We start from the raw sequence: 11386 nt of genomic DNA on the forward strand, positions 1-11386 counted from the left end.
AAAACTGCCAAACACTGCAAAATAGCAGTTTTCATAAAACGTTTTAGTTTATAGTTCTAAAACGAACGTTTTTCACAATTTTTTTTCACTGGCACGGGGTGTAATTTTAACTTTTTTTAAACATTTGGTCATGATAAACGTGTTTGCTGTACTTTTCAATGGAAAATTGCTGCAGACACTGCAAAATAGCAGTTTTTCATAAAACGTGTTATGTTAGAGGCTAAAACGAACGTTATTGCACGAAGTGTTGCATGTGCATCTGTATATTTAAAACTTTTTTTAAAAATTGGTCATGATAAACGTTTTTGCTGTTTTTACTGGAAAACTGCTGCAAACACTGCAAAATAGCAGTTTTCATAAAACGTGTTATTTAGAGGCTAAAACGAACGTTTTCCACAATTTTGCACTGGCACTGTAATTTTAACTTTTTTAAAAATTGGTCATGATAAACGTTTTTGCTGTTTTTACTGGAAAACTGCTGCAAACACTGCAAAATAGCAGTTTTCATAAAACGTGTTATTTAGAGGCTAAAACGAACGTTTTGCACAATTTTGCACTGGCACTGTAATTTTAACTTTTTTTAAAAATTGGTCATGATAAACGTTTTTGCTGTTTTTTTACTGGAAAACTGCTGCAAACACTGCAAAATAGCAGTTTTCATAAAACGTGTTATTTAGAGGCTAAAACGAACGTTTTGCACAATTTTGCACTGGCACTGTAATTTTTAACTTTTTTAAAAATTGGTCATGATAAACGTTTTTGCTGTTTTTACTGGAAAACTGCTGCAAACACTGCAAAATAGCAGTTTTCATAAAACGTGTTTTTTAGAGGCTAAAACGAACGTTTTGCACAATTTTTGCACTGGCACTGTAATTTTAACTTTTTTAAAAATTGGTCATGATAAACGTTTTTGCTGTTTTTACTGGAAAACTGCTGCAAACACTGCAAAATAGCAGTTTTCATAAAACGTGTTATTTAGAGGCTAAAACGAACCTTTTTGCACAATTTTGCACTGGCACTGTAATTTTAACTTTTTTAAAAATTGGTCATGATAAACGTTTTTGCTGTTTTTACTGGAAAACTGCTGCAAACACTGCAAAATAGCAGTTTTCATAAAACGTGTTATTTAGAGGCTAAAACGAACGTTTTGCACAATTTTGCACTGGCACTGTAATTTTAACTTTTTTAAAAATTGGTCATGATAAACGTTTTTGCTGTTTTTACTGGAAAACTGCTGCAAACACTGCAAAATAGCAGTTTTCATAAAACGTGTTATTTAGAGGCTAAAACGAACGTTTTGCACAATTTTGCACTGGCACTGTAATTTTAACTTTTTTAAAAATTGGTCATGATAAACGTTTTTGCTGTTTTTACTGGAAAACTGCTGCAAACACTGCAAAATAGCAGTTTTCATAAAACGTGTTATTTAGAGGCTAAAACGAACGTTTTGCACAATTTTGCACTGGCACTGTAATTTTAACTTTTTTAAAAATTGGTCATGATAAACGTTTTTGCTGTTTTTTACTGGAAAACTGCTGCAAACACTGCAAAATAGCAGTTTTCATAAAACGTGTTATTTAGAGGCTAAAACGAACGTTTTGCACAATTTTGCACTGCACTGTAATTTTAACTTTTTTAAAAATTGGTCATGATAAACGTTTTTGCTGTTTTTACTGGAAAACTGCTAGCAGTTTTCATAAAACGTGTTATTTAGAGGCTAAAACGAACGTTTTGCACAATTTTGCACTGGCACTGTAATTTTAACTTTTTTAAAAATTGGTCATGATAAACGTTTTTGCTGTTTTTACTGGAAAACTGCTGCAAACACTGCAAAATAGCAGTTTTCATAAAACGTGTTATTTAGAGGCTAAAACGAACGTTTTGCACAATTTTGCACTGGCACTGTAATTTTAACTTTTTTAAAAATTGGTCATGATAAACGTTTTTGCTGTTTTTACTGGAAAACTGCTGCAAACACTGCAAAATAGCAGTTTTCATAAAACGTGTTATTTAGAGGCTAAAACGAACGTTTTGCACAATTTTGCACTGGCACTGTAATTTTAACTTTTTTTAAAAATTGGTCATGATAAACGTTTTTGCTGTTTTTACTGGAAAACTGCTGCAAACACTGCAAAATAGCAGTTTTCATAAAACGTGTTATTTAGAGTCTAAAACGAACGTTTTGCACAATTTTGCACTGGCACTGTAATTTTAACTTTTTTAAAAATTGGTCATGATAAACGTTTTTGCTGTTTTTACTGGAAAACTGCTGCAAACACTGCAAAATAGCAGTTTTCATAAAACGTGTTATTTAGAGGCTAAAACGAACGTTTTGCACAATTTTTGCACTGGCACTGTAATTTTAAACTTTTTTAAAAATTGGTCATGATAAACGTTTTTGCTGTTTTTACTGGAAAACTGCTGCAAACACTGCAAAATAGCAGTTTTCATAAAACGTGTTATTTAGAGGCTAAAACGAACGTTTTGCACAATTTTGCACTGGCACTGTACTTTTAACTTTTTTAAAAATTGGTCATGATAAACGTTTTTGCTGTTTTTACTGGAAAACTGCTGCAAACACTGCAAAATAGCAGTTTTTAATAAAACGTGTTATTTAGAGGCTAAAACGAACGTTTTGCACAATTTTGCACTGGCACTGTAATTTTAACTTTTTTTAAAAATTGGTCATGATAAACGTTTTTGCTGTTTTTACTGGAAAACTGCTGCAAACACTGCAAAATAGCAGTTTTCATAAAACGTGTTATTTAGAGGCTAAAACGAACGTTTTGCACAATTTTGCACTGGCACTGTAATTTTAACTTTTTTAAAAATTGGTCATGATAAACGTTTTTGCTCTTTTTACTGGAAAACTGCTGCAAACACTGCAAAATAGCAGTTTTCATAAAACGTGTTATTTAGAGGCTAAAACGAACGTTTTGCACAATTTTGCACTGGCACTGTAATTTTAACTTTTTTAAAAATTGGTCATGATAAACGTTTTTGCTGTTTATAATGGAAAACTGCTGCAAACACTGCAAAATAGCAGTTTCCATAAAACGTGTTATTTAGAGGCTAAAACGAACGTTTTGCACAATTTTGCACTGGCACTGTAATTTTAACTTTTTTAAAAATTGGTCATGATAAACGTTTTTGCTGTTTTTACTGGAAAACTGCTGCAAACACTGCAAAATAGCAGTTTTCATAAAACGTGTTATTTAGAGGCTAAACGAACGTTTTGCACAATTTTGCACTGGCACTGTAATTTTAAACTTTTTTAAAAATTGGTCATGATAAACGTTTTTGCTGTTTTTACTGGAAAACTGCTGCAAACACTGCAAAATAGCAGTTTTCATAAAACGTGTTATTTAGAGGCTAAAACGAACGTTTTGCACAATTTTGCACTGGCACTGTAATTTTAACTTTTTTTAAAAATTGGTCATGATAAACTTTTTTGCTGTTTTTACTGGAAAACTGCTGCAAACACTGCAAAATAGCAGTTTTCATAAAACGTGTTATTTAGAGGCTAAAACGAACGTTTTGCACAATTTTGCACTGGCACCGTAATTTAAACATTTTTCAAAATTGGTCATGATAAACGATTTTGCTTTTTTTACTGTCCAACAGCTCCTCACTCCGGAACTTAGCAGTTTCCTTAAAACGTGTTATTTTGAGGCTAAAACGAACGTTTTGCACAATTTTGCACTGGCACTGTAATTTTAAATTTTTTATATATTGGTCCTTATAAACGTTTTTGCTTTTTTTACTGGAAAACTGCTGCAAACACTGCAAAATAGCAGTTTTCATAAAACGTGTTATTTAGAGTCTACAACAACCGTTTTGCACAATTTTGCACTGGCACTGTAATTTTAACTTTTTTAAAAATTGTTCATGATAAACCTTTTTGCTGTTTTTACTGGAAAACTGCTGCAAACACTGCAAAATAGCAGTTTTCATAAAACGTGTTATTTAGAGACTAAAACGAACGTTTTGCACAATTTTGCACTGGCACTGTAACTTTAACTTTGTTCAAATTGGGTCATGATAAACGTTTTTGCTGTTTTTACTGGAAAACTGCTGCAAACACTGCAAAATAGCAGTTTTCATAAAACGTGTTATTTAGAGTCTAAAACGAACGTTTTGCACAATTTTGCACTGGCACTGTAATTTTAACTTTTTTTAAAATTGGTCATGATAAACGTTTTTGCTGTTTTTACTGGAAAACTGCTGCAAACACTGCAAAATAGCAGTTTTCATAAAACGTGTTATTTAGAGGCTAAAACGAACGTTTTGCACAATTTTGCACTGGCACTGTAAATTTAACTTTTTTAAAAATTGGTCACTATAAACGTTTTTCGCGTTTTTACTGGAAAACTGCTGGAAACACTGCAAAATAGCATTTTTCATAAAACGTGTTATTTAGAGGCTAAAACAAACGTTTTGCACAATTTTGCACTGGCACTGTAATTTTAACTTTTTTAAAAATTGGTCAGGATAAACGTTTTTGCTGTTTTTACTGGAAAACTGCTGCAAACACTGCAAAATAGCAGTTTTCATAAAACGTGTTATTTAGAGGCTACAACGAACGTTTTGCACAATTTTGCACTGGCACTGTAATTTTAACTTTTTTAAAAATTGGTCATGATAAACGTTTTTGCTGTTTTTACTGGAAAACTGCTGCAAACACGGCAAAATAGCAGTTTTCATAAAACGTGTTATTTAGAGGCTAAAACGAACGTTTTGCACAATTTTGCACTGGCACTGTAATTTTAACTTTTTTAAAAATTGGTCATGAAAAAACGTTTTTGCTGTTTTTACTGGAAAACTGCTGCAAACACTGCAAAATAGCAGTTTTCATAAAACGTGTTATTTAGTAGAGGCTAAAACCGAACGTTTTGCACAATTTTGCAGCTGGGCAGTGTAATTTTAACTTTTTTTAAAAATTGGTCATCAATAAACGTTTTCCCTTTTTAACTTTAGTACTGAAAAACCTGCTGGAAAACCTGGGCAAAATAGCATTTTTTTTTCGATAAAACGTGTTATTAAGAGGATCTTAAGACCGACGTTTTCCACAATTTTGCACTGGCACTGTAATTTTAACTTTTTTAAAAATTGGTCATGATAAACGTTTTTGCTGTTTTTACTGGAAAACTGCTGCAAACACTGCAAAATAGCAGTTTTCATAAAACGTGTTATTTAGAGGCTAAAACGAACGTTTTGCACAATTTTGCACTGGCACTGTAATTTTAACTTTTTTAAAAATTGGTCATGATAAACGTTTTTGCTGTTTTTACTGGAAAACTGCTGCAAACACTGCAAAATAGCAGTTTTCATAAAACGTGTTATTTAGAGGCTAAAACGAACGTTTTGCACAATTTTGCACTGGCACTGTAATTTTAACTTTTTTAAAAATTGGTCATGATAAACGTTTTTGCTGTTTTTACTGGAAAACTGCTGCAAACACTGCAAAATAGCAGTTTTCATAAAACGTGTTATTTAGAGGCTAAAACGAACGTTTTGCACAATTTTGCACTGGCACTGTAATTTTAACTTTTTTAAAAATTGGTCATGATAAACGTTTTTGCTGTTTTTACTGGAAAACTGCTGCAAACACTGCAAAATAGCAGTTTTCATAAAACGTGTTATTTAGAGGCTAAAACGAACGTTTTGCACAATTTTGCACTGGCACTGTAATTTTAACTTTTTTAAAAATTGGTCATGATAAACGTTTTTGCTGTTTTTACTGGAAAACTGCTGCAAACACTGCAAAATAGCAGTTTTCATAAAACGTGTTATTTAGAGGCTAAAACGAACGTTTTGCACAATTTTGCACTGGCACTGTAATTTTAACTTTTTTAAAAATTGGTCATGATAAACGTTTTTGCTGTTTTTACTGGAAAACTGCTGCAAACACTGCAAAATAGCAGTTTTCATAAAACGTGTTATTTAGAGGCTAAAACGAACGTTTTGCACAATTTTGCACTGGCACTGTAATTTTAACTTTTTTAAAAATTGGTCATGATAAACGTTTTTGCTGTTTTTACTGGAAAACTGCTGCAAACACTGCAAAATAGCAGTTTTCATAAAACGTGTTATTTAGAGGCTAAAACGAACGTTTTGCACAATTTTGCACTGGCACTGTAATTTTAACTTTTTTAAAAATTGGTCATGATAAACGTTTTTGCTGTTTTTACTGGAAAACTGCTGCAAACACTGCAAAATAGCAGTTTTCATAAAACGTGTTATTTAGAGGCTAAAACGAACGTTTTGCACAATTTTGCACTGGCACTGTAATTTTAACTTTTTTAAAAATTGGTCATGATAAACGTTTTTGCTGTTTTTACTGGAAAACTGCTGCAAACACTGCAAAATAGCAGTTTTCATAAAACGTGTTATTTAGAGGCTAAAACGAACGTTTTGCACAATTTTGCACTGGCACTGTAATTTTAACTTTTTTAAAAATTGGTCATGATAAACGTTTTTGCTGTTTTTACTGGAAAACTGCTGCAAACACTGCAAAATAGCAGTTTTCATAAAACGTGTTATTTAGAGGCTAAAACGAACGTTTTGCACAATTTTGCACTGGCACTGTAATTTTAACTTTTTTAAAAATTGGTCATGATAAACGTTTTTGCTGTTTTTACTGGAAAACTGCTGCAAACACTGCAAAATAGCAGTTTTCATAAAACGTGTTATTTAGAGGCTAAAACGAACGTTTTGCACAATTTTGCACTGGCACTGTAATTTTAACTTTTTTAAAAATTGGTCATGATAAACGTTTTTGCTGTTTTTACTGGAAAACTGCTGCAAACACTGCAAAATAGCAGTTTTCATAAAACGTGTTATTTAGAGGCTAAAACGAACGTTTTGCACAATTTTGCACTGGCACTGTAATTTTAACTTTTTTAAAAATTGGTCATGATAAACGTTTTTGCTGTTTTTACTGGAAAACTGCTGCAAACACTGCAAAATAGCAGTTTTCATAAAACGTGTTATTTAGAGGCTAAAACGAACGTTTTGCACAATTTTGCACTGGCACTGTAATTTTAACTTTTTTAAAAATTGGTCATGATAAACGTTTTTGCTGTTTTTACTGGAAAACTGCTGCAAACACTGCAAAATAGCAGTTTTCATAAAACGTGTTATTTAGAGGCTAAAACGAACGTTTTGCACAATTTTGCACTGGCACTGTAATTTTAACTTTTTTAAAAATTGGTCATGATAAACGTTTTTGCTGTTTTTACTGGAAAACTGCTGCAAACACTGCAAAATAGCAGTTTTCATAAAACGTGTTATTTAGAGGCTAAAACGAACGTTTTGCACAATTTTGCACTGGCACTGTAATTTTAACTTTTTTAAAAATTGGTCATGATAAACGTTTTTGCTGTTTTTACTGGAAAACTGCTGCAAACACTGCAAAATAGCAGTTTTCATAAAACGTGTTATTTAGAGGCTAAAACGAACGTTTTGCACAATTTTGCACTGGCACTGTAATTTTAACTTTTTTAAAAATTGGTCATGATAAACGTTTTTGCTGTTTTTACTGGAAAACTGCTGCAAACACTGCAAAATAGCAGTTTTCATAAAACGTGTTATTTAGAGGCTAAAACGAACGTTTTGCACAATTTTGCACTGGCACTGTAATTTTAACTTTTTTAAAAATTGGTCATGATAAACGTTTTTGCTGTTTTTACTGGAAAACTGCTGCAAACACTGCAAAATAGCAGTTTTCATAAAACGTGTTATTTAGAGGCTAAAACGAACGTTTTGCACAATTTTGCACTGGCACTGTAATTTTAACTTTTTTAAAAATTGGTCATGATAAACGTTTTTGCTGTTTTTACTGGAAAACTGCTGCAAACACTGCAAAATAGCAGTTTTCATAAAACGTGTTATTTAGAGGCTAAAACGAACGTTTTGCACAATTTTGCACTGGCACTGTAATTTTAACTTTTTTAAAAATTGGTCATGATAAACGTTTTTGCTGTTTTTACTGGAAAACTGCTGCAAACACTGCAAAATAGCAGTTTTCATAAAACGTGTTATTTAGAGGCTAAAACGAACGTTTTGCACAATTTTGCACTGGCACTGTAATTTTAACTTTTTTAAAATTGGTCATGATAAACGTTTTTGCTGTTTTTACTGGAAAACTGCTGCAAACACTGCAAAATAGCAGTTTTCATAAAACGTGTTATTTAGAGGCTAAAACGAACGTTTTGCACAATTTTGCACTGGCACTGTAATTTTAACTTTTTTAAAAATTGGTCATGATAAACGTTTTTGCTGTTTTTACTGGAAAACTGCTGCAAACACTGCAAAATAGCAGTTTTCATAAAACGTGTTATTTAGAGGCTAAAACGAACGTTTTGCACAATTTTGCACTGGCACTGTAATTTTAACTTTTTTAAAAATTGGTCATGATAAACGTTTTTGCTGTTTTTACTGGAAAACTGCTGCAAACACTGCAAAATAGCAGTTTTCATAAAACGTGTTATTTAGAGGCTAAAACGAACGTTTTGCACAATTTTGCACTGGCACGGTAATTTTAACTTTTTTAAAAATTGGTCATGATAAACGTTTCTTCCCCCCCGCTGTTTTTACTGGAAAACTGCTGCAAACACTGCAAAATAGCAGTTTTCATAAAACGTGTTATTTAGACGCTAAAACGAACGTTTTGCACAATTTTGCACTGGCACTGTAATTTTAACTTTTTTAAAAATTGGTCATGATAAACGTTTCTGCTGTTTTTACTGGAAAACTGCTGCAAACACTACAAAATAGCAGTTTTCATAAAACGTGTTATTTAGACGCTAAAACGAACGTTTTGCACAATTTTGCACTGGCACTGTAATTTTAACTTTTTTAAAAATTGGTCATAATAAAAGTTTTTGCGGTTTTTACTGGAAAACTGCTGCAAACACTACAAAATAGCAGTTTTCATAAAACGTGTTATTTAGACGCTAAAACGAACGTTTTGCACAATTTTGCACTGGCACTGTAATTTTAACTTTTTTAAAAATTGGTCATGATAAACGTTTTTGCTGTTTTTACTGGAAAACTGCTGCAAACACTACAAAATAGCAGTTTTCATAAAACGTGTTATTTAGACGCTAAAACGAACGTTTTGCACAATTTTGCACTGGCACTGTAATTTTAACTTTTTTAAAAATTGGTCATAATAAAAGTTTTTGCGGTTTTTACTGGAAAACTGCTGCAAACACTGCAAAATAGCAGTTTTCATAAAACGTGTTATTTAGAGGCTAAAACGAACGTTTTGCACAATTTTGCACTGGCACTGTAATTTTAACTTTTTTAAAAATTGGTCATGATAAACGTTTTTGCGGTTTTTACTGGAAAACTGCTGCAAACACTGCAAAATAGCAGTTTTCATAAAACGTGTTATTTAGACGCTAAAACGAACGTTTTGCACAATTTTGCACTGGCACTGTAATTTTAACTTTTTTAAAAATTGGTCATGATAAACGTTTTTGCTGTTTTTACTGGAAAACTGCTGCAAACACTGCAAAATAGCAGTTTTCATAAAACGTGTTATTTAGAGGCTAAAACGAACGTTTTGCACAATTTTGCACTGGCACTGTAATTTTAACTTTTTTAAAAATTGGTCATAATAAACGTTTTTGCGGTTTTTACTGGAAAACTGCTGCAAACACTGCAAAATAGCAGTTTTCATAAAACGTGTTATTTAGAGGCTAAAACGAACGTTTTGCACAATTTTGCACTGGCACTGTAATTTTAACTTTTTTAAAAATTGGTCATGATAAACGTTTTTGCGGTTTTTACTGGAAAACTGCTGCAAACACTGCAAAATAGCAGTTTTCATAAAACGTGTTATTTAGAGGCTAAAACGAACGTTTTGCACAATTTTGCACTGGCACTGTAATTTTAACTTTTTTAAAAATTGGTCATGATAAACGTTTTTGCTGTTTTTACTGGAAAACTGCTGCAAACACTGCAAAATAGCAGTTTTCATAAAACGTGTTATTTAGAGGCTAAAACGAACGTTTTGCACAATTTTGCACTGGCACTGTAATTTTAACTTTTTTAAAAATTGGTCATGATAAACGTTTTTGCTGTTTTTACTGGAAAACTGCTGCAAACACTGCAAAATAGCAGTTTTCATAAAACGTGTTATTTAGAGGCTAAAACGAACGTTTTGCACAATTTTGCACTGGCACTGTAATTTTAACTTTTTTAAAAATTGGTCATGATAAACGTTTTTGCTGTTTTTACTGGAAAACTGCTGCAAACACTGCAAAATAGCAGTTTTCATAAAACGTGTTATTTAGAGGCTAAAACGAACGTTTTGCACAATTTTGCACTGGCACTGTAATTTTAACTTTTTTAAAAATTGGTCATGATAAACGTTTTTGCTGTTTTTACTGGAAAACTGCTGCAAACACTGCAAAATAGCAGTTTTCATAAAACGTGTTATTTAGAGGCTAAAACGAACGTTTTGCACAATTTTGCACTGGCACTGTAATTTTAACTTTTTTAAAAATTGGTCATGATAAACGTTTTTGCTGTTTTTACTGGAAAACTGCTGCAAACACTGCAAAATAGCAGTTTTCATAAAACGTGTTATTTAGAGGCTAAAACGAACGTTTTGCACAATTTTGCACTGGCACTGTAATTTTAACTTTTTTAAAAATTGGTCATGATAAACGTTTTTGCTGTTTTTACTGGAAAACTGCTGCAAACACTGCAAAATAGCAGTTTTCATAAAACGTGTTATTTAGAGGCTAAAACGAACGTTTTGCACAATTTTGCACTGGCACTGTAATTTTAACTTTTTTAAAAATTGGTCATGATAAACGTTTTTGCTGTTTTTACTGGAAAACTGCTGCAAACACTGCAAAATAGCAGTTTTCATAAAACGTGTTATTTAGAGGCTAAAACGAACGTTTTGCACAATTTTGCACTGGCACTGTAATTTTAACTTTTTTAAAATTGGTCATGATAAACGTTTTTGCTGTTTTTACTGGAAAACTGCTGCAAACACTGCAAAATAGCAGTTTTCATAAAACGTGTTATTTAGAGGCTAAAACGAACGTTTTGCACAATTTTGCACTGGCACTGTAATTTTAACTTTTTTAAAAATTGGTCATGATAAACGTTTTTGCTGTTTTTACTGGAAAACTGCTGCAAACACTGCAAAATAGCAGTTTTCATAAAACGTGTTATTTAGAGGCTAAAACGAACGTTTTGCACAATTTTGCACTGGCACTGTAATTTTAACTTTTTTAAAAATTGGTCATGATAAACGTTTTTGCTGTTTTTACTGGAAAACTGCTGCAAACACTGCAAAATAGCAGTTTTCATAAAACGTGTTATTTAGAGGCTAAAACGAACGTTTTGCACAATTTTGCAC

This window comes from Montipora foliosa, unplaced genomic scaffold (genome assembly GCF_036669935.1).
Source record: "Montipora foliosa isolate CH-2021 unplaced genomic scaffold, ASM3666993v2 scaffold_207, whole genome shotgun sequence".
Taxonomy (NCBI): domain Eukaryota; kingdom Metazoa; phylum Cnidaria; class Anthozoa; order Scleractinia; family Acroporidae; genus Montipora; species Montipora foliosa.